This window comes from Gossypium arboreum, chromosome 1, assembly GCF_025698485.1.
Source record: "Gossypium arboreum isolate Shixiya-1 chromosome 1, ASM2569848v2, whole genome shotgun sequence".
NCBI classification, from domain to species: domain Eukaryota; kingdom Viridiplantae; phylum Streptophyta; class Magnoliopsida; order Malvales; family Malvaceae; genus Gossypium; species Gossypium arboreum.
In genome coordinates this window covers 13,580,608-13,602,428 of record NC_069070.1, presented here as the reverse complement: position 1 = coordinate 13,602,428, position 21,821 = coordinate 13,580,608, and the positions used below count along the sequence as shown (strand labels likewise).

General features: G+C 35.7%; 1 non-coding gene across 1 annotated transcript; it reads left to right on the top strand.

Moving 5' to 3' along the window:
* Positions 1-4,804: 4,804 nt before the first annotated feature.
* On the top strand, positions 4,805-4,910 carry LOC128282551 (small nucleolar RNA R71). The gene has a single exon (XR_008272854.1). It is a non-coding gene; the product is annotated as a small nucleolar RNA R71 (small nucleolar RNA).
* Positions 4,911-21,821: the final 16,911 nt, after the last annotated feature.

Sequence of the window (21,821 nt, the reverse complement as noted above, 5' to 3'; positions counted from 1 at the left end):
TCCTCAAGCAAAATTCTCAACTAATAATCAAAATAAAATTTTCTCAACTTATAATCTCTATCGAAAATATCTCAAACTAATTCATGAGTAGTCGTACATTGAGAATTCAACTAAAAGAACATTAGAGCTTCAAGCATTCCGAGTTGAGTATTTAATCATGCAAAACTTAGGCATCTCCCCTTATCTAAGTGGTTACCTCGATTCGAAATTTCACGGAGTTTAACATCCTCATTAAAGATTCACTCAAATCACTCAAAGTGTTTAAGGACAATGAAATTAGCACTCATCAGTCAATATGAAAAGTTATTACCATAGGCTTGCATGAAAATCAAATCTCCACCACTATAAATTGAGATGATACATCAATCAAAATGTCTTTAGAGGGTTGTAATGAGACTTGGTTAGGGGGTGTGGTCACAAGCTGAAAGAAAAGGTTAGAATCGAGATTGAATTGAAAAATTACCAAACTAGAAAATGACTAGTCATTAATTGAGTAAAGCAGAGCTTCTTCTCAGAATATGGAATTTAACTTCTTTAGCTCAAAAGATCACTACTACTAATATGTATACCTTTTTTATTTTTATTTTTAAGAACAAGTCAAATAACTAACTATTAAGAACAGGACATAGCTAAGCAATTTATTCAAATCAAATCTCGACAAAAATAGAGATCAAAATAATTGAGGGGATTTCAACAATAATGGGTTAAGGGTTAATATTAAGGGTAATACAAGAAATGACTTGTTAGCTCAATGGGGTTTACTAAGGGTTAATCGTGGAGGTAGGGTTTTCATGGCATGAGTGGGTTAATCCTAGGTGCCTCTATCATCTTGACATATGAAATCAAATAGTGTGGTCTTAACATGCATAATGAAGCAAGTTCTAGAATAACAGTTCAATACTGACACACTCATAATGAAAGTGAGCATGAAAGAATTAATAGATGCTCTTGAAGGCTCAAGATCTCACAAAAATTATAGTTTTTTTGATGTTTAAACTTGTGAATTCCAACTCAAGGTAATACCTAAACTTGGGGAAACAACCTAAAAGTTTTTAATTCTTCAAAAATCAACTTATCGTGCTTGATTCCCTAATGTCTTAAAGTTTAAACAATCAATGCATAAATGCCTATGTTTTAATTCAAGATATATCAATAAACATTATAGGCTAATTGGAATTCATTCTAATAATGATATGAGAAGATCGTATGAGAATAAAACAAAATTCAGGGATTTTTCTGATCTAAAAGACCCCCACACTTAAGGTGTACATTGCCCTCAATGTACAAAGATAGATATATAGAAAATAATATAAATATAAGATAGGAAGAGAAGTGAAACTTCCTGAGTGATGAATGAATTTCCTTGAACTGGAGTTTTGGAGAATAATCGACGTGAGGGTGGAGGAGGATACTCCGGTGGTGGTAGAGGTTCATTAGTCAATAAGTCCTACGCCAAAAGAATATTATATCTGGTGGTAGCTATGGTCGTGGTCGAGCAAGACTTGGCAGTCGTGGAGAACCTTTCCCGGTGGAGTTTTTAGTTCCTATGCGATGATGAGCTTAGGAGCTCTTTTTAATTGTAACAGAATCAAGAACTTTTTAAGTAATATAAGGAAGCATAATTACTTGATATGAAATAGCCAAAAGTAAAAATTGTTAAATAAAATTACAAAAACTAATAAAAACAAGCTTAAAGAAAAATAAAAAGTAGTTTTCAAATAAAAGTCAAAACATAAAAATAAATAATAAATAAAATTTTTTAAACATCTTCATCGCTAGATGGTTCGCGAGGTGGGGGTGACGATGAGATGTAGAAGTGCTGACAAATCTATTGTAAAGTAGCATCAATGTTATCAAAGCGCTGAAGACACTGTTGCTTGAATCAGGTAAGGTGCTCAGAGATGTCAGTGTATGAAGCTGCCTCATGAACTGGATGAGAAGGAGGTGGTGGCTGAGACACTGGGTTTTCGTGCTGTGGAGGGACATCATCAGTAATGTCCTCGGGGGCCTCCTCCTCGGTAGATTAGGCAAGACGATATTGAGGAGGGTAGGCTCTTCGGCGCTTTTCCATCATCCTTATGTTTAGCATGCTGGAGATGTCTTATGAAGACATCTGGCCAATGAGGGTCAAGGATGATTCTTGGGCCGCAGTGTTGAGGAGCCCAAAGTGTCTAGCCAATCGAGTAACATAGGGGCCAATGGAGATGACCCCCTTCCTATGCCGCTCCATCTGGTGCTGAATGGCAAGGGCAATGAAATAAGCAAGGTCTATGACGTGCCAGTGCGACATACACCATAGAAAGTAGGCATCGTGAGTGTTGACGACACCAGTGCTCTCTCGCCTTCCTGTTAACATGTGAGACAAAATGGCGTGTAGGTACCTCATAGATGGAGAGAGAGCTAATGCCTTAGAGTGGCTAGGATTAGCGATTTTGAGTGAAGAAGATAATAAATAGTGTAGGGTATTTATAGATTTTGGGACACACAACCAGGAATACGCCCGTGTTCCCCAATTTTTGCCCGTGTGATTCGTAAATTTTAAATTTGGGCGTGTCTGACAATTGGCCCACGCCCGTGTTCCTTAGCGTGTGGTTGCACACTGCCGTGTCGCACGACCATGTCTGTCTTCATTCGCTTCTCCCATGCCTGTGTATGTAGTCCCATGCCCGTGTTAATCTAACGGGTTCGACCATGGTTGCTTCTATATTCAAGAGCTCCGTTAGTAAGTTAGGTGTTAAACACTAAACTTTAAAGAAGTTAATATAGTGGGTTGCCTCCCGAGAAGCGCTTATTTATAGTCTAAGCTTGACTTACCTCTCTATTGATTGGTCATGGTGGTTTGAGGTGTTTACACTCCTCATTCCTGCTATCATTCTCATGAAAATAAGGTTTTAGACGGGTGTTGTTTACCTTAAAAGTGCCGAACTTGGGATGACTTACCTCGACTGTACCGAATGGGAAAATACCAAGACCGTAAGAGGGATTTCTTCATTCGGTTTGGTAGTGACAATGTGAGGATCTGCAACATCTAATGAAACTTTATCTCCAACATTAAGTTGATTTACGAAGGTATTGAGCTCGTTCTGGTGTAGTTTTGGTTTATCGTGGGTTCTCGATTTATGCGTCCGCCATTCATCTAACTCCTCGATTTGTAGCCTTCGATTTTCATGAATAGGTCCTCTACTATTGCTTGAGAATGGCTCATGTATTTCCTTCAGACTCATTTCCTGCAAAGTAGGTTGCACCGTATTGTCAGTTTTAGTAGAATGGTTTAGACGATCACCTTCAATTTTCGATGTGTTGCTAGAATTGTAAGCTTGAAGGGTGATTGTTTTGTCTCCTACATAAAGTGTGAGCTCACCTGTGCCAACATCAATAATCATTTTAGCAGTTGCTAAAAAGGGCCTTCCTAAAATCAAAGGAGTATTGCTATCCTCCTCTATGTCTAGAACAATGAAGTCAACGGGAAATATAAATTTATCGATTTTAACTAGCACATCTTCAATAATACCCCTAGGAATCTTATAGTTTTATTTGCTAATTGAATGCTCATCCTAGTCTGTTTGGGTTTCTCAAGACCTAATTGTTTGAATATTTTGTAAGGCATGACATTAATACTAGCCCCTAAATCAATTAATACATTATTAACATCTAAACTACCAATTAAACAAGGAATTGTAAAACTCCCTGGATCTTTTAATTTGTTGGGTAGCTTATCCTGCAGAATAGCTAAGCAAACTGCGTTTAGCTCCACATGCGACGCCTCGTCCAACTTCCGCTTATTTGCTAAAAGCTCCTTTAAAAATTTCATTGTGTTTAGCATCTGTGATAGAGCTTCAATAAACGGTAAGTTAATGTGTAATTTTTTAAGAGTTTAAAGAATTTACAAAATTGTTCATCTGAACGGTCTTTCCTTGTCACGTTGGGGTATGGCACCCGAGCTTTATATTTGACATTCACTGATTTGTTTTTATTATGACCTACCTCACCTTGACCTCTGCTCGCCACAGTTTCTTGCCTCGGTTCTGGCTCAGGCTCAACGAATTCTTTTTTATCTTGAACATTAATTGCGTTGAGCTGTTCCCTTGGCTTGGGTTCAGTATTACTTGGCAAGCTACCTTGTGGTCGTTCAGAGATTAGTTTGGACAGCTGGCCTATCTGAGTTTCAAGCCCTTGGATCGACGCTTGTTGATTTTTAAGTGTTGTCTCGGTGTTCTGGAAATGAGTTTCTGACACTGAGATAAATTTAGATAGCATCTCTTCAAGGTTTCATTTCCTTTCCTGTTGATAGGGTGGTTGTTGAAAACCCGGAGGATTCTATGGCCTTTGATTCCCTTGACCACCCTAGGAGAAATTTGGGTGATTCCTCCAACCTGCATTGTAAGTATTGCTATAAGGATTGTTTTGAGATCGAGGATTATTACCCATATAATTTAACTGCTCGTTCTCTATGTTGTGGCCATAAGTTGGGTATTCTGAATTGCTTGATCCACCTCTATTGACTTCACAGTGCATTACTGGATGAACCAGCGAAGAACCAAGTAAACCATCAATCTTTTTATTTAGAAGTTCTACCTGGTTTGACAGCATAGAAACTGAATCGACGTTATAAACACCTTCTGTTTTAGTTGGCTTAGTCCTCATGACTTGCCACTGATAGTTATTCATTGACATCTCTTCAATAAATTCGTAAGCCTCTTTAGGTGTTTTGTTATTGATGGTTCCCCCGGCTGCTGCATCAATTATCTATCTTGTCAAGGGGTTCACATCATTGTAGAATGTTTGAACTTGCAACCATAGAGGTAATCCATGGTGAGGACACCTTTGCAGTAGGTCTTTGTATCTTTCCCATGCATCGTAAAGAGTTTCTAAGTCCATCTGCACAAACGAAGAGATATCATTATGTAATTTGGCTGTTTTAGCCGGCGAAAAATATTTTTCGGTCATTTGTTCCCAAGTAGTAATTGACCCTCGTGGTAACGAGTTCAACCACTGTTTAGCTTTGTTCCTTAATGAAAAAGGGAATAACCGAAGACAAATGGCATCGTCAGAAACGTCATTAATTTTAAATGTATTGCAGAATTCTAGGAAATTTTCCAAGTGAGTGCTTGGATCCTTATCCTGCAAACCATCAAACTAAACAAATTGCTGTATCATTTGAATAGTGTTAGGCTTTAGTTCAAAATTATTCGTAGCAATAGCAGACCTAACTATACTTGACTCAGTTCCTGTTAAAGTAGGTTTAGCATAATCATACATGGTACGAGGAGCAGGATTCTGATTTACTAGTTTAATGGGTATTGCAGGAGGTAGTTGATTGTCTTGATTTTCAGCCATCTCGTCGGTTATAGTTGAGATATCGTTCTCTTGCTCTTCCTCTGTGTATCTTAGGCTTCGCTTTATTTCTCTTCCTTTTCTGCGAGTTATGCGATAGATTTCTTCATCAAAAAGTAGTGGTCCTGACGGGTTTCTTCTAGTCATAAACTATAAAAACCTGCCAAGAGAAAGAAAAAGTAAATTAATAAATAATAATAAAAATAATTAACTTTCAAGAAAATAAATGGCTAAAGTAATAAAAATTGAGTGTTCCTAATATCTTAGTTCCCCGGCAACGGCGCCAAAAACTTGATCGTGATTTTGTGTGATATGTTTTATAAATTTATAACTAATCGTTCTTGAAACTAACTCTTATCACGATGTAGGCAAGTGCACCTATCGAACAGTAGTATAGTTTTAGCAAGACCGGATTGTCGAATCCAAAGGAACTAAAAGTACTAGTAATGACTGTCTTTTTATTATCTAGCCTAAGAATAAGGGGGTTTGTTTTAAGTAACTAATTAACTAAACTAAGAATTCACAGAAAATAGAATTGGGGGATTACTTTTCGAAAACGATTGAATTAAGACAATACCTAAGGAAGAATCCACCTAGACTTCACTTGTTATTCTAACTCCGAATCGGACGATTTATTCATTTAACTTGTTCCGTAGAGATCCCTAAGTTATGTTATTATCCCTATTCAAGACTAATAACGTCTAATCCCTAGATTGAATAATTGATACTTTTCTCTAATTAACACCCTAGGGTTGCATTAACACGATCTATGAATCCCCTTACTAGGTTTCACCCTAATTTGACAAAATCTTGTCACCCTATCTCTAGGCGTGCAATCAACTCCGCTTAATTATGACAATTGTACTCTTAGACAGGGTCTATTCCTCCTCTAAATAAGAGCTTAACTTGAATCAATATCCTGGAATATCAAAACAAGAATTAAGAACATATAATTAAGAACAAGTCAAATATTTATCATACAATTCAGAAAATAATAACAAGATTCATATTAGGTTTCATTCCCCTTAGGTATTTAGGGGATTTAGTTCATAACTAAAAAAGAAAACATCTCAGAAGAATAATGAATACAAAACATAAAAGAAAACCCAAAACTCCTGAAGGGAAATTGAGGGGAAATCTTCAGTTTTGATGATGAATCCGGCTTCTGAGATGGATCAATCAATTTTCTTCGAGTAATTCCCTCCTTCCTCCCTGTTCCTCTTCTTTTTCCTCTTCCTTTAGGGTGTATTTATAGGCTTTAGAATGCCTAAAAGCCCTCAAAATTAGCCTTTTTCGAATTGGACTCAACTTGGGCTTGGCAGGGACATGCCCGTGTGGCACGCCCGTGTACGATTACTTCTGGCCGTGCTCGAGCCTGTTAGAATGGCACGGGCGTGTGTTCTATCCGTGCGAGTCGTGCTTTGATTCTACCAAATTGACACGGCCGTGTGGTCTGCCCGTGTGAGGAAGTCCAGGCTGTGTTGATTTCGTATGTTGGCCCATTTTCTCCTTTTTTGGCCCGTTTCTCGTCCTTTCGCTATCCTATGCTCACCTAAGTATAAAACATGAAATTAAGGCATTAGGAGCATCTAATTCACCAATTCTAAGGAAAAATCATCCATAAAATGTGTTAAGCATGGGGTAAAAATATGTATAAATTACGGTTTATCAATAGCAGTAGTCTGAATTTGAAAATCTACCAAAAATTGTAGAAATCGAATTAGAGACTCAATAAGATATGAAATTAAAGATTACTGAGTCTTGTTCACATAGAGGAAATGGTGTAAGTAAAAGAATATCATATTTTGAGATATTTGAATTTTTGTGGGATAGGGTAAGAGGGATTTCGGGCTCCCCTATCTTAACTTTGGAAAATCACTAAAAATTGTACAAGAATAATTATGGGTTACAACTGATATGAATAAGTTCTTAATGAATCTATTTTCAAGAGAAAGAAATGGAAACATCATCTGAATCCCATACAGTGAGATAATAAATTTTTAGTGAAGAAAGGTTGAAATTGTCAAACAACAGTACAGGGGAGATTGTAAAGAAGAAACTATACTTATTGACTAGACTAAAAATTCTAAAAATTTTATGGTAAGAAGGTATGTGAGTCTAGTTTCAAGTAAAATTAACAGATCTTAATTCAGAGTTCCGTAGCTCAAGATATTAATAATTTAGTGACTATAACTCGAGTAGACAACTTGACTGGAATATGAGCAAATTGTAGAATTATGTGCAACTTCGATTGTGTTACCATGAGAATATGTTGTAAGAATTTGGCAAAAGCACGTTAATAAATTGATTATTATTGTTTTCATACGAACTTACTAAGCTATAAAGCTTGCCCCCTCATTTCCCTTTCTTTAGTGTTGTCACGTTAGCTTGGGGTTGGAGATCGTTGGAGGCAGCATCACACTATCAAATTATCAAGTTGGGGTATTCATAAACCTTAAGTGTTTTGAAGTGAGTGGCATATATAGAGACTTAGTAATTTATGATATGTGTTTCATGATTTGGCCAATTGAGTTGGCTTATAAAGATTCATTTTTATAGAGCCATGAGATATGGTTTATATTTGATCATTGGGTTGTAAACCTAATTGATTTTTCATGACTAATCTAATGTCTTGATGATGTGCATGTTGTGATGGCTTGGTATCAATGAATGTATGATATGGTATGCATATTTAATGGATGAACTTTGATCAATAGATGTGACCATATTCTTAGTATAAAAGTGTAAATTTAGAGTAAGTTAATGATGTTAATAACGAATGAAATTAGAGTGGAATGCCCTATGGAAACATGTTAATGTGAGTGTGTGATATGTGACATTAAAGATATGAATTAGACATGACTATGAATGCTAGATGACTAAGTTGAGAATATCAGCATGAAGACATCCATGGTATAAGGGTATAAGTGTTAGTAAAGATGACAAGGCCAAATGAATATGATTTGGTATGTCTAGACTTGATATAAAATGAGTATGAGAAACAAAAGTATGATGACATGCAAATGCTATGTTTGTGACTTAATTGAGGATGCTTAATCTGTAATTGGATGCCGTGATATATGCCTTTGATGTTGTATAAGTGTGTGAAGGATTAAGGTTGACCAAGGCTTGGAAAATAGCCTAAGTGTTGGCCACATGGAAAGAGACACGGCCGTGTGTCTTAGCCGCGTGGAAGACACGGCCTAGCACACGGGCATGTGTCATGGCCGTGTGACCTTAAAATATTGATGACATCATAAACAGAGAGTTACACGAGCTGAGGACACGAGCGTGTCTGAGCCACGCAAGCGTGTTTGAACCAAACGAGCGTGTGTGACCACACGGCCTATCCACACAGGCATGCGACTCTCCAAAACTAGAAAATTTTCTAAGTGTTGTAAAAAGTTCGTAAGTCTCAGTTTAGTCCTGAATGACCCCCGATGTATGTTTTAGGCCTCATAAGCCTGTATAAGGGACATTATGAAAATGAATGAATGTTTTTAATTTGAACAAAATTTTTTTATGGCCCGGTTTTACATAGTTGTGTACATTTAAGTCCGATAATGCCTCGTACCCTGTCTCAGCCTCAAACTCGGGTAAAGGGTGTTACAAGGACTAAATCGAGAATGCAGAAATTTTTTTTCACGAAATATCAAAATTTTTCTTAGGTGTAGGGAAACATGCCCGTGTGGTCAGACCGTGTGGCTCTCACACAGCCAAGTGACACACCTGTGTCTTAGGCAGTGTGGGTATTCGATGTGAGGCACACAGCCGTGTCTTAGTCCGTGTTCAAATTAGGGTAGCTACTGACTTGGGTCACATGGCCAGCCACACGCCCGTGTGCTATGCCGTGTGGAAAATTTTATTTTAAAAAATAGGTGCAGTATTCACACGGCCAAGACACACGCTTATGTGTTGGGCCGTGTGTTTCACACGGCTGAGACACATGCATGTGTCTCTGCCCGTGTGATGAATTTTGAGCATTCTGTTTTTCAGTTTTTAAGATGCAGCGACACACGGCCAAACCACACGCCCATGTGTACGGCCATGTGTCACACACGGTTGAGAAACACGCTCGTGTGTCTACCCGCGTTGACAAAATAGGCCATTTTTAAGCCTTATTTCTTTCCGAAATTTTTCCTTGTACCTACATTAATTCTTGCATACATATAACAACCAATTCAAGACATTCAAACCAAGCCAATATTAACATTATACATGATATATCATCACATGTATTCTAACTTACATTTTGTAAGACACATATGTTTGCCATAATTAAGTCTAACCATACCAAGCACACATATATTAACCATATTATAACCTCAAGTATATATTCACTAAATATACCAGTACTAGCCAGTCCAATGGCTAGATTACAAACAATCATTACATGCCAACATTGGCCAAGTTAGCCTATTCAAGCCATTATTCCAAAATAAGTTTGCTATTTATAACAAATCGTGATGAAGGATAGTGTGATGATGCTCCGACCGATTCCAACCTTTACGAGCTTCTGAGCATTATAAAACAGAGAAAAGAAAACCAAGTAAGCATTTCAAATGCTTAGTAAGTTCCTATAACAAGAATTTAACGTACCAATCATGTACATTCAAAATAAGTATACAAACATCCATCCAAATCATTATGGCCATTTGCCTAAACACATATGATCTCAAAAACTTGTTAGTCATGTATATCATGTAAACATTAAATATCCAAGATGAGCTCATCATGTAATAACTTTCATAAACATGTGTTTTTCATAACATATTTTCATATAGCATGTGCATTTTTTATAATCAATCATCTTAATTTCAATTTAACCATGTCAAAACTATTCTTGTTGAATTTATTTAAAATATCGATGGATACACATGTAGCACACTCAAAGTGTACAACTTTGTAAACCTTCAAATCATATTCAAGGTACTCGATTAGGGCACATAATCAGGAAGCACTTTCTCGAGCCATATAACAGGATGCTCATGTGAGCCATGTAACAGGAAGCTTATCCGGGCTAAATCAGGAAACTCATAAGAGTTTAGAATAGGAAGCTCATTGAGCTTAATAGGTAACTCCGAAGAGCTATTATCAGAGAGCTCCGGATAGCCATGTAACAGGATGTTCAAGTGAACCATGTCAGGAAACTCACAAAGAGTCTATATTAGGATGCTCATAAAGAGCTGCGTTTGTGTCTGCAATATATGCAGGATCACAACTGGTCATATAACAGGACGTTCACAAAGAACTGTGGTAGTCTGCAACACATGCAGAATTAGTACTGATCAGGATGCTCGCAGAAACCATATAACGGGAAGCTCGAAAGGGATTATAACAGGATGCTCTTTCAAGTTATGGTGTGTCTGCAACATATGCAAAACCACAACTAATCGGGAAATCCTGTATCCATCGAATTCCATGTATTCAAACAGAACTTATCATGTATCGGGCTCTATCAGATATAATACTTATTTCATATTCATGACAATAATACAATTCACATACAAATTTTTCAGTTTAAAACATATAAATACACAATTTAGTTACACGAACTTACCTCGTCACTTGTTCGTATATGGAAATCTACTAATTCGACACTTTTTCTTTTCCTCGATCTAATTTTGTATTTGAGTTATCTGGATCTATGTAAATGAATTTAACGTCAAGTTAATCCATTTCATATTCAATTTAATTCAATTCACATCCTAGGCAAAATTACCATTTTGCCCCTATACTTTTCATAAATGACGATTTCGTCCTTAGGCTCGAAAAATGAAATTCATGCAATTTAATCCTTATTCCAAGCCTAACCAATTTTTACATATAACATTACATCACATATATTTCATGAAAATCAGAAATTTCCATGAACTGTACATCTTTACAATTTTGTCCCTAAATCACAATTTCATGAAAATTCACTTTACAAAAGTTGTTTATCTATCAACAACCTTTCATTTTCTACCATAAATTTCAAATTTTCAGCATATTCATCCATGAAAAAATTTCAATACTTTAATATCTTTCAAATTTATCCCCAAAATAGATAGATTCGGTTATTCTGATCTCAAAAATATAAAAATTACTAAAAACAGGACAATATTACTTACCCAATTAAGCTTGCTTGATTTTCTTTCTCTTTCCTAGGGTTTCCATAATATTTGGGGAAGAAGATGATATAAAATGATGATATTTGATATTTATTTTATTTATCATCTTTATTTATTTCAATTTCCAATTTAATCCTTTTCATTTTCTAATTTTCCATGGATGAATCATAAAAAATACCTACTAACTTTTCTTAATGGCCTAATTGCCATATAAGGACCTCAAGTTTTGAATTCCATCGCTATTTGATACTTATAGTTACTAGAACTCAACTTTTGCATTTTATGCAATTTGGTTATTTTCATATTAAACATGAAATCGATAAAATTTTCTTATCAAAATTTTCATACGTCTTTCCTATCATGATGTAGACCATGTAATAATTTTAAAATAAATTTTCTTTCTAACTTGGATTTATGGTCCCGAAACCACTATTCCAATTTCACTGAAAATGGTCTGTTACAACTCTCCCCCCTTAAAGAATTTTCATCCTCGAAAATCTTACCAGTAAAGAGGTTCGTATATTGCTTTCTCACGGTATCTTCCGGTTCCCAGGTAGCTTCTTCAATCCCATGTTGTTGCCAAAGAACTTTCACTAGAGCTACCTTTGTATTCTTTAACTCTTTTGTTTCACGTGCTAAAATTCTAATTGGTTCCTTACTGTAAGTCATATCAGGATGAATTTCAAATTTTGTCAGAGAGATAACACGTGAAAGATCTGACTGATACCGTCGCAACATAGACACGTGGAAAACATTATAATTTTTGTTAAGCTCTACTGGTAATGCCAATCTGTATGCAACATGTCCAATTCTTTCAATAATTTTGTATGTTCCAATGAACCGTGGACTCAATTTTCCTTTACGACCATATCGGAGAACTTTTTTCCAAGGTGATACTTTCAAGAATACCTTATCATCAACTTGAAATTCTATCTCTTTTTATTTAAAATCAACATAAGACTTTTTATGATCGGAGGCTACCTTCAAACTATTCCAAATCACCTTCACCTTTTCTTCATTTTCACGGACTAAATCAACTCCATGTATCTTTTTCTCATTGAATTTCGTCTAGTACAATGGAGTTTTACATTTACGACCATACAGAGCCTCATTCGGTGCCGTTTTAATTCTTGACTGATAGCTATTATTATATGCAAGTTCAACTAAAAGTAAATATTTTTCCCAGTTACCTTCGAATTCTAGCACAAAACACCGAAGCATATATTCTAAAAACTGTATCACACACTCGGATTATCCATCATTCTGAGGATGGAAAGTGGTGTTGAAATGTAACTATGTATCTAAAGCTTCTTGCATCTTATTCCAGAACTAGGATGTAAATTGGGGATCTCTATTAGAAATAATGAAGACTGGTACTCCATGTAGTTTAATAATCTCAGAAACATATAACCCAACCAATTTATCTAGGGAGAAATCCATCCGTATTGGAATAAAGTGTGCAAACTTTGTTAATCGGTAGACGATTACCCAAATGACATCTTTCTTTTTCGGAGATGAGGGTAACCCTGATACAAAGTCCATAGTAACTCTTTCCATTTCCATTTTGGTATCGTAACTGGCTGTTATAATCCTGAAGGTACCTAGCATTTAGCTTTAACTTGCTGACATATCAAACACTTAGACACAAATTCAAAAGTATCACGTTTCATTTCTGGCCACCAAAACATCTTTTTCAAATCATGGTACATCTGCGCTGTCTCAGATTCAAGTCTTTTTGCAATTTTAAATACTTTAAACTTTTATGATCAGTGAATATGTGAAATTTTCACCAAACAAGTAATGTCACCAAATTTTCAAAGCAAATACAATAGCTGCTAATTCTGGATCATGTATCGGATAGTTCTTTTCATGTGGTTTTAGTTGTCTAAAAGCATAGGCTATTACTTTACCTTCTTGTATCAAAACACAACCCAAACTATTTATTGACGCATCACTATAAATCACAAACTCCTTACCCGATTTAGGTTAAACTAACACGGGTGCTTCAGTCAACAAAGCTTTCAATCCGTCAAAACTTTGCTGACATTTATCAGTCTATTCAAATTTCACATCTTTCTGTAACAATCTTGTCATCGGAGAAGCTATCATAGAAAACCCTTTTACAAATCCCTAATAATAACCGGCTAATCCCAAAAAACTCCTGACTTCAGACACATTTTTCGGTGGCTTCCAATTAACAATCGCTGAAATTTTATTTGGATCCACCTTGATACCTTCTACAGATACTATATGTCCAAGAAGATTGACTTCCCGAAGCTAAAATTCACATTTACTAAATTTGGCATATAGTTATTTTTCACGTACAGTTTGCAACACAATTCTCAAATGATCAGTATGGTCATTTTCATCTCGAGAATATACCAGGATATTATCAATAAATACCACCACAAATCTGTCTAGATACTGTTTAAAAATTCTATTCATTAAATCCATAAATACTGTAGGTGCATTAGTCAAGCCAAACGACATCACAAGAAATTCATAATGCCCATACCTAGTTTTGAAGGTTGTTTTCGGTACATCTGAGTCTTTTACCCGTAACTGATAGTAACTGGAACAAAGATTAAACTTCGAAATACAGTGGCATTTTTCCACTGATCAAACAAATCATCAATACGAGGCAATGGATACTTGTTCTTTATTGGGACTTTATTGAGTTGCCTGTAATCAATACATAACCTCAACGATCCATCTTTTTTCTTAACAAATAAAATCGGTGCACCCCAAGATGATGAGCTGGGTTGAGAAAAACCTCTATCAGTCAATTCTTGCAACTATGCTTTTAACTCCTTTAATTCAGTAGGAGCCATTCTGTAGGGTGCTATGGATATCGGTGTTGTCCCCGAAAAAAGATTTATAGAAAATTCTTCCTCTCTAATAGGTGGTAAACCAGGTAATTCTTCCAGAAACACATTAGGAAGCTCACAAACAACCAGCACTGACTTAATCTTCGATTCAGAGACTTTAGTGTCCAACACATATGCAAGATAAGTATCATACCATTTTCTTATATATTTCTATATTAATATAGCTAAGATTACATTGGAAAACCCGTCCAATTTATCAGATTCAACAGAAAGTAAATCACCATTCTGACATTTTAACACAATGTAATTCTGTTTACAATTTATCACTGCATCATGCGAAGTTAACCAGTCCATACCCAGAATTACATCAAATTCATCAAATGGAAACAACATTAAATCAACTGAGAAAAAATAGCCCCATACCATTAATGGACAATTTTTACAAACTTTATCCACCATTATATACTGACCCAAGGGATTTGAAACTTTAACCATGAATTCAATGGACTCAATAGGTAAATTTTTAACAGACACTGAATTCGTACATATGTATGAATGTGTTGAACAGGGATCAATTATAGCAATAATATCAGTATCAAGAAGAGAAAATGTACCAGTAATAACATCAGGTGCAGAAGCATCCTCTCGTGCACATATAACATATGTTCTCACCGGTGCTCATGCTTCAGATTTAACTATTGAATCTTTTGTAGCACCTCGGCTACCACTGACATTATTAGGGTGAAGAGGTAGTCTACCTCTTGAGCCGGGTTTACTTGGCTTCGAAGTCTGAACAATATCTTTTTCAAGCCTTTCTAGACAATCTTTATGATAGTGGTTGAGAGAACAACATCTAAAGCAGGCTCTGCTTCTCATATGACACTCCTCAAAATGAAATTTATTACACTGTTTACATCTAAGTTTGAGATTACCAACACTTCCAGCACTTGCTACTGGTGGAGATGGAGATCTCAGGTTAGAGGGTTAAGAACCTCGATTTTTCCAGAATACCCTACAGATGAGATAGAACGATCATGATATTTCTTTGATTTCTTTGAAGCTGATGTTTGTGATTTCCTCATAAATCTTTTACTCGAAGTTCAGGCTTCTATCTTTGCCTACCTCTTTTCTTTATTTAATTCTTCAGCTTTATGTGCTCGGTCGGCTAGTACAACAAATTCTTTTAATTCCAAAATCCCAACTATATATCTTCATCCAATCCTTTGTCAAAATGTTACACATGGCAACTTCAGTCGGGATACACTTTCTGACATATTTACTTAACTAAACAAATTCCCGCTCATATTCAGATACAGTCATATTTCCCTATTTAAGTTCTAAAAATTCGTTCTTTTTCTGATCAAGGAATCTCTGGCTAATGTACTTCTTTTTGAATTTTTTCTGGAAAAATTCCCATGTAACATTTTCCCTCGGTACAACAGATTACGGTATTCCACCACTGGTAGGCTGAGTCTTTTAGCAGAGATACAACACATTTTAGACATTCTTCAGGTGTACAAGACAATTCATCCAAAACCCTAATGGTATTTTCTAGCCAAAATTCAGTCTTTTCTGGATCATCATCGGCAGTAGCCCTGAATTCTTCTGCCCCATATTACCGAATTTTATCTACTGGAGGCTTACCAGTTCTAACAAGTTCATACCTTGTGGCATATCGGGAACTGGTTGAGGAGCAGGAGGGGGAGGTTGTTGTACAATAGGATTTGTTCTTAAATATTCAGTGAACCACTCATTCATCATTTGGAAGAAGGCTTCTTTTGCGTCCTCACTTTGGCTCTCAGATGTAGGCCTTCTACTACTACTAGATGCAGCTCTTTGAACTAATGCTCCAGCTTCTTCAAATTCAACTCTAGCTCGGTTGGACGACATTACTATATGAAAAACACATTTAAAATGGTCAGGAGATATCACACTATCACAAATTATATAATTACATGTATAGCTAAACTCGTACTTACTATGTTAGTCTGAGAATCGGCTAAACCGTAGCTCTGATACCAATAAATGTAACATCATTAACCCATATCTGTCACCAGAATAGGGTTACAGAGCATTACCAGAGTTTACAGAACAAATACTATTAATTCATGTCTTTTACTATTCATATCTGGAACAAATCATAATTCAATTATGTTATCCCTTAAATGGACTCTCGAGGTCCTATTTATACATTAGAAACAAGTTAGGACTAACTCGGGAACTCAAAAATTTTTTTTCGTGAAATTTCAAAATTTTTCTTAGGTGCAGGGAACACACGCCCGTGTGGTCAGACCTTGTGGCTCTCACACGACCAAGTGACACGCCCGTGTCTTAGGCCGTGTGGGTATTTAATATAAGGTACACGATCGTGTCTAAGCCCGTGTTCAACTTAAGGTAGCTACTGACTTGGGTTGTAACACCCTTTACCCGTTCAATGCCGGAATAGGATACAAGGCATTACCGAACTTACATCGCAAGCAAACATACAAATCGAGTCATAAATTTGCATCCAAATTAAAACCATTTGTATTCAATCATAAAGTCCCTAATACGAGCCTACGAGGCCCAAAACATGCTTTGGAAGTGGTTTGAGGATAAACTGATAACTCAGGGAATTTTTACAAAACTTAGAAAATTTTTGCTATAAACAAGGGTCCATACGCCTATGCGGTTTGGGACATGCCCGTGTGGGCAGGCCGTGTGGTCACACACGCCCGTGTCCCTAACCTGTGTAACTCTCTTTTTGCAAGGCATGAACAAATTGAAGTCACACAGCCAAGCCACATGCCTGTGTGCAAGGCCGTGTGGTTAATTAAGTTTCATAAAATAAGTGCAGACTTAACATGGTCAGGACACACACCCGTGCTTGAGGCTGTATCCCTCACGCGGCTGAGACACACGCCCGTATCTCAGCCTGTGTGCTCAATTCTGAGCATTCTGTTTCTCAAAACTAAGGTGTAGGGGACACATGACCAAAACACATACCCATGGAATAGGCCGTGTGTCATACACGACCTAGACACACGCCCGTGTGTCTACTCATGTAGACAAAATAAAGGCTATTTACCAAGCCATTTGTCACCCTCATTTGCACACACACATTCACAACTTTATTGGCACAAATCATAGCATATTTAGACAACCAAGACATCTACAATCATAGCCAACACATGTAAATGTAATACTATCATCTAACATGCTAATGACATTTCATTATGCTAAATCAAACATACCAATTTCACATTCCAAAACACCACTAAAAACTACTTTCAATTTGCATTAACTTATCAAGATAATCCAATATACTAATAAAAATCCATTTCACAACAAGTCATTAAGCCACTATCAACATTTAGCAAATCAATATAAACTACATCACCAAAGGCATTGGCACATATATGCATATATGTATAAATATATATAAGCTTACAATTAAGTTAACCAAAATGAGCCAATTTCAATGGCCAAATACCAAATCAAACCTTTGACTATTACAAGCCAATACATTTGGCCAAAATCATAATGAAACATATAATAAAATGACCAAGTCCCTGTACATGCCATACACTCAAAATGTTTAAGATCATCGATACCCAAAATGACAGTTTGATAGTGTGGTGTGATCTCTGACGATTCCCAATCCGAACTAGCTTAGTGACACTATAAAACATGGAAAGTAAAACGAAGTAAGCTATATAGCTTAGTAAGCTCACATGAACAAAATAAGTAAATCTTACCAAACATTTAACATTCAAGTAATGTAATATAAGATAGTGTAATTTACCATAATCTCATAACCATAATTCATTCTATCACAAACTTACCTTGAAATCATCATTTCACGAATTTAATAGTCATAAGCTTTATGCACATACCTGTACCATCTCGTAACAAGTTCATACCTATTCTCATTGTTGACATACTTAATAAACAACTCAGAATAATAATATTGGATACTCAAGAAACCTTGCACACAAGGTGTCATATATGTAGCCATTGCTACCTTTATCTCATAACACATATATGCTATCGAGCCATCAACGGGTCTGCTCACACAAGCTGTCAGTCAAGACATAGCTACACAGTGCTTCTTATACAAGCTGCCAAGTAACCGCATAGCTATACAGTGCTTCTTATACAAGCTACCATGTAACCGCAACATATGCTAGTATACTCAGCCACCGGTAGGACGTATAGGACCAACACCCAGATCACATAACATAATACCCCAGTGACATGTCACTTGTATCCTAATCTATTCCTAAGGTTCGATTAGGATTTCTCGCTTGCTAAAACGTCATCGAATGTGTCCATAGAGTCGTTTACACAATTCTTACAAATTCTAAGCATTTAAAATACAATTATAATAAAGTTTATTTACATACGAATTTACCTCAGTTACAAAAACGATAAAAGGAATTTATTCGTTAATTACTTTATTTTTCCCCTGATCTAGATCTAAACTTTGTTTTTCTTGATCTATAATACCACATTAAACTTATTTAATCATCAAGCTATTCAATTCAGTCCAAAATCACATTATGGCAAAAATTACATTTTTGCCCTTAACATTTCAACATTTTACAATTTAGTCCCTAGGCTCGTAAAATGAATTTCTTTCAATTTCATCACAACCCAAACCTAGCCGAATATTACTTGTACTCATAATAGCCCATATTTTCCATTTATTTACACTTTTCTACACATTGTATAGTCTTTTACAAATAAGTCCCTATTTGATTTTTTATCGAAAATCACTTTACAAATGTTGTTTAATAACAACAAACATGCATTTTCTACCATCAAACATCAAAATACAAACATATTCAACATGGTTAAAATTTTAGACTTTAACTTTCTTTCAAATTAGTCCTTGAAATAGCTAGATCAAGTTACAATGATCCAAAAAATATTAAAATCATTAAAAACGGGACAAGAACGGACTTACAATCGAGTTTGAAAGCTTGGCCAAACCCTAGCTATAGTTTCTCTTCAAAAATTCAGCTAGGGGACTAAATTGAAGAATATGGACATCTTTTATTTAGTTAATTTTGTCTTTATTTGCCAAATTACCAATTTACCCTTAATGCATAACTTTAAAATTTCACCTAACCATGCCCATTTTTGTCCATACTAGTATAATGGTCTAATTACCATTTAAAGACCTCCAATTTAAAATTTCATAACAATTAGACACCTTTAACTTATAGAACTCAAATTTTGCACCTATTGCAATTTAGTCCCTTTAGTCAAATTGAGCACTCAATCGATAAACTTTCTTAACGAAATTTTCACACAATTATTCTATCATGCTGTAGACCTTAAAAAAAATAAACATTTCTACTTCGGATTTTTTGTCCTAAAACCACTGTTCTGATTTGACCCTAAAACGGGTTGTTACGTGGGTCACATGACCAACCCCACGCCTATGTGCTAGGTCGTGTTGACAATTTAATTTTCAAAAATAGGTGCAGTATTCACACGGCCAAGACACACACCCATGTGTTGGGCCGTGTGTTTCACACAGCTGGGACACATGCCCATGTCTTTGTCCGTGTGACCAATTTTGAGCATTCTGTTTTTCAATTTTTAAGATGCAGGGGACACATGGCCAAACCACATGCCCGTGTGAATGGCCGTGTGTCACACACGGTTGAGACACACGTCTATGTGTCTACCCGTGTGGACAAAATAGGCCAATTTTAAGCCTTATTTTTCACCCAAAATTTGCCTTGTACCTACATTAATACTTGCATACATATAACAACCAATTCAAGATATTAAAACCAAGCCAACATTAACATTATACATGATATACCATCACATGTATTCAAACTCACTTTTTGTAAGACACACATGTTTGCCATAATTCAATCTAACCATACCAAGCACACATATATTAACCATATTATAACCTCAAGTATATATTCGCTAAATATACCATTACTAGCCATTTCAATGGCTAGATTACAAACAACCATTTACATGCCAACATTGGCCAAGTTAGCCTATACATGCCATTATACCAAAATAAGTTTGCTATTTATAACAAAATGTGCTGAAGGATAATGTGATGATGCTTCGACCAGTTTCAACCTTTATTAGCTTCCGAGCACTATAAAACAGAGAAAAGAATACCTAGTAAGGATTTCAAATGCTTAGTAAGTTCGTATAACAAGAATTTAACTTACCAATCATGTACATTCAAAATAAGTATACAAACATGCATCCAAATCATTATGGCCATTTGCGTAAACACATATAACCTCAAAAACTTGTTAGTCATGTATATCATGTAAACATCAAAAATCAAAGATGAGCTAATCATGTAATAACTTTCATAAACATGTGCTTTTCATATCATATTTTCATATAGCATGTGCATTTTTTATAATCAATCATCTTAAGTTCAATTCAACCATGCCAAACTATTCCCGTTGAATTTATTTGAAATATTGATGGATACATATGTAGTCCACTCAAAGTGTAAAAAACTGTAAACCATCAACTCATATTCAGGGGTACCCGATTAGGGCACATAATTAGGAAGCACTCTCTCGAGCCATATAACAGGATACTCATGTGAGCCATGTAATAGGAAGCTTATCTGGGCTAAATCAGGAAACTCATAAGAGTTTAGAACAAGAAGCTCATTGAGCTTAATAGGTAATTCCGAAGAGCTATTATCAAGGAGCTCTAGATAACCATGTAACAAGATGTTCAAGCGAGCCATCTTAGGAAACTCACAAAGAGCCTTTATTAGGACACTCATAAAGAGCTGTGTTTGTGTCCGTAATATATGTAGTATCACAATCGATCATATAATAAGACACTCACAAATAGCTACGGTAGTCTGCAACACATGCAGGACCACTACTGATTAGGATGCTCGCAGAAGCCATATAATAGGAAGCTCAAGAGGGCTTATAACAGGATACTCTTTCAAGTTATGGTGTGTCTGCAACATATGCAAGACCACAACCAATCGAGAAATCCTGTATCCATCGAATTCCATCTATTCAAATAAGACTTATCATGTATCGGGCTTTTTCGGATATAATATTTATTTCATATTCATGAAAATGATGCAATTCACATACAAATTATTTAGTTTAAAACATATAAATACACAATTTAGTTACCTTGTCACTTGTTCGTATATGAAGATCTACTAATTCGACACTTTTTTTTTCCTCGATCTAACTTCGTATTTGAGTTATCTGGATCTATGTAAATGAATTTAACGTCAATTTAATCCATTTCATATTCAGTTTAATTCAATTCAATTCACATTCTAGGCAAAATTACCATTTTACCCCTATACTTTTCATAAATGACGATTTCGTCCCTAGGCTCAGAAAATGAAATTCATGTAATTTAATCCTTATTCCAAGCCTAACTAATTTTTTCATATAACATTTACAACATATATATTACATAAAAATCATAAATTTTCCATGAATTTTACATCTTTACAATTTTGTCCCTAAATCACAATTTCATGAAAATTCACTTTACAAAAGTTGTTTATCTATCAACAACCTTT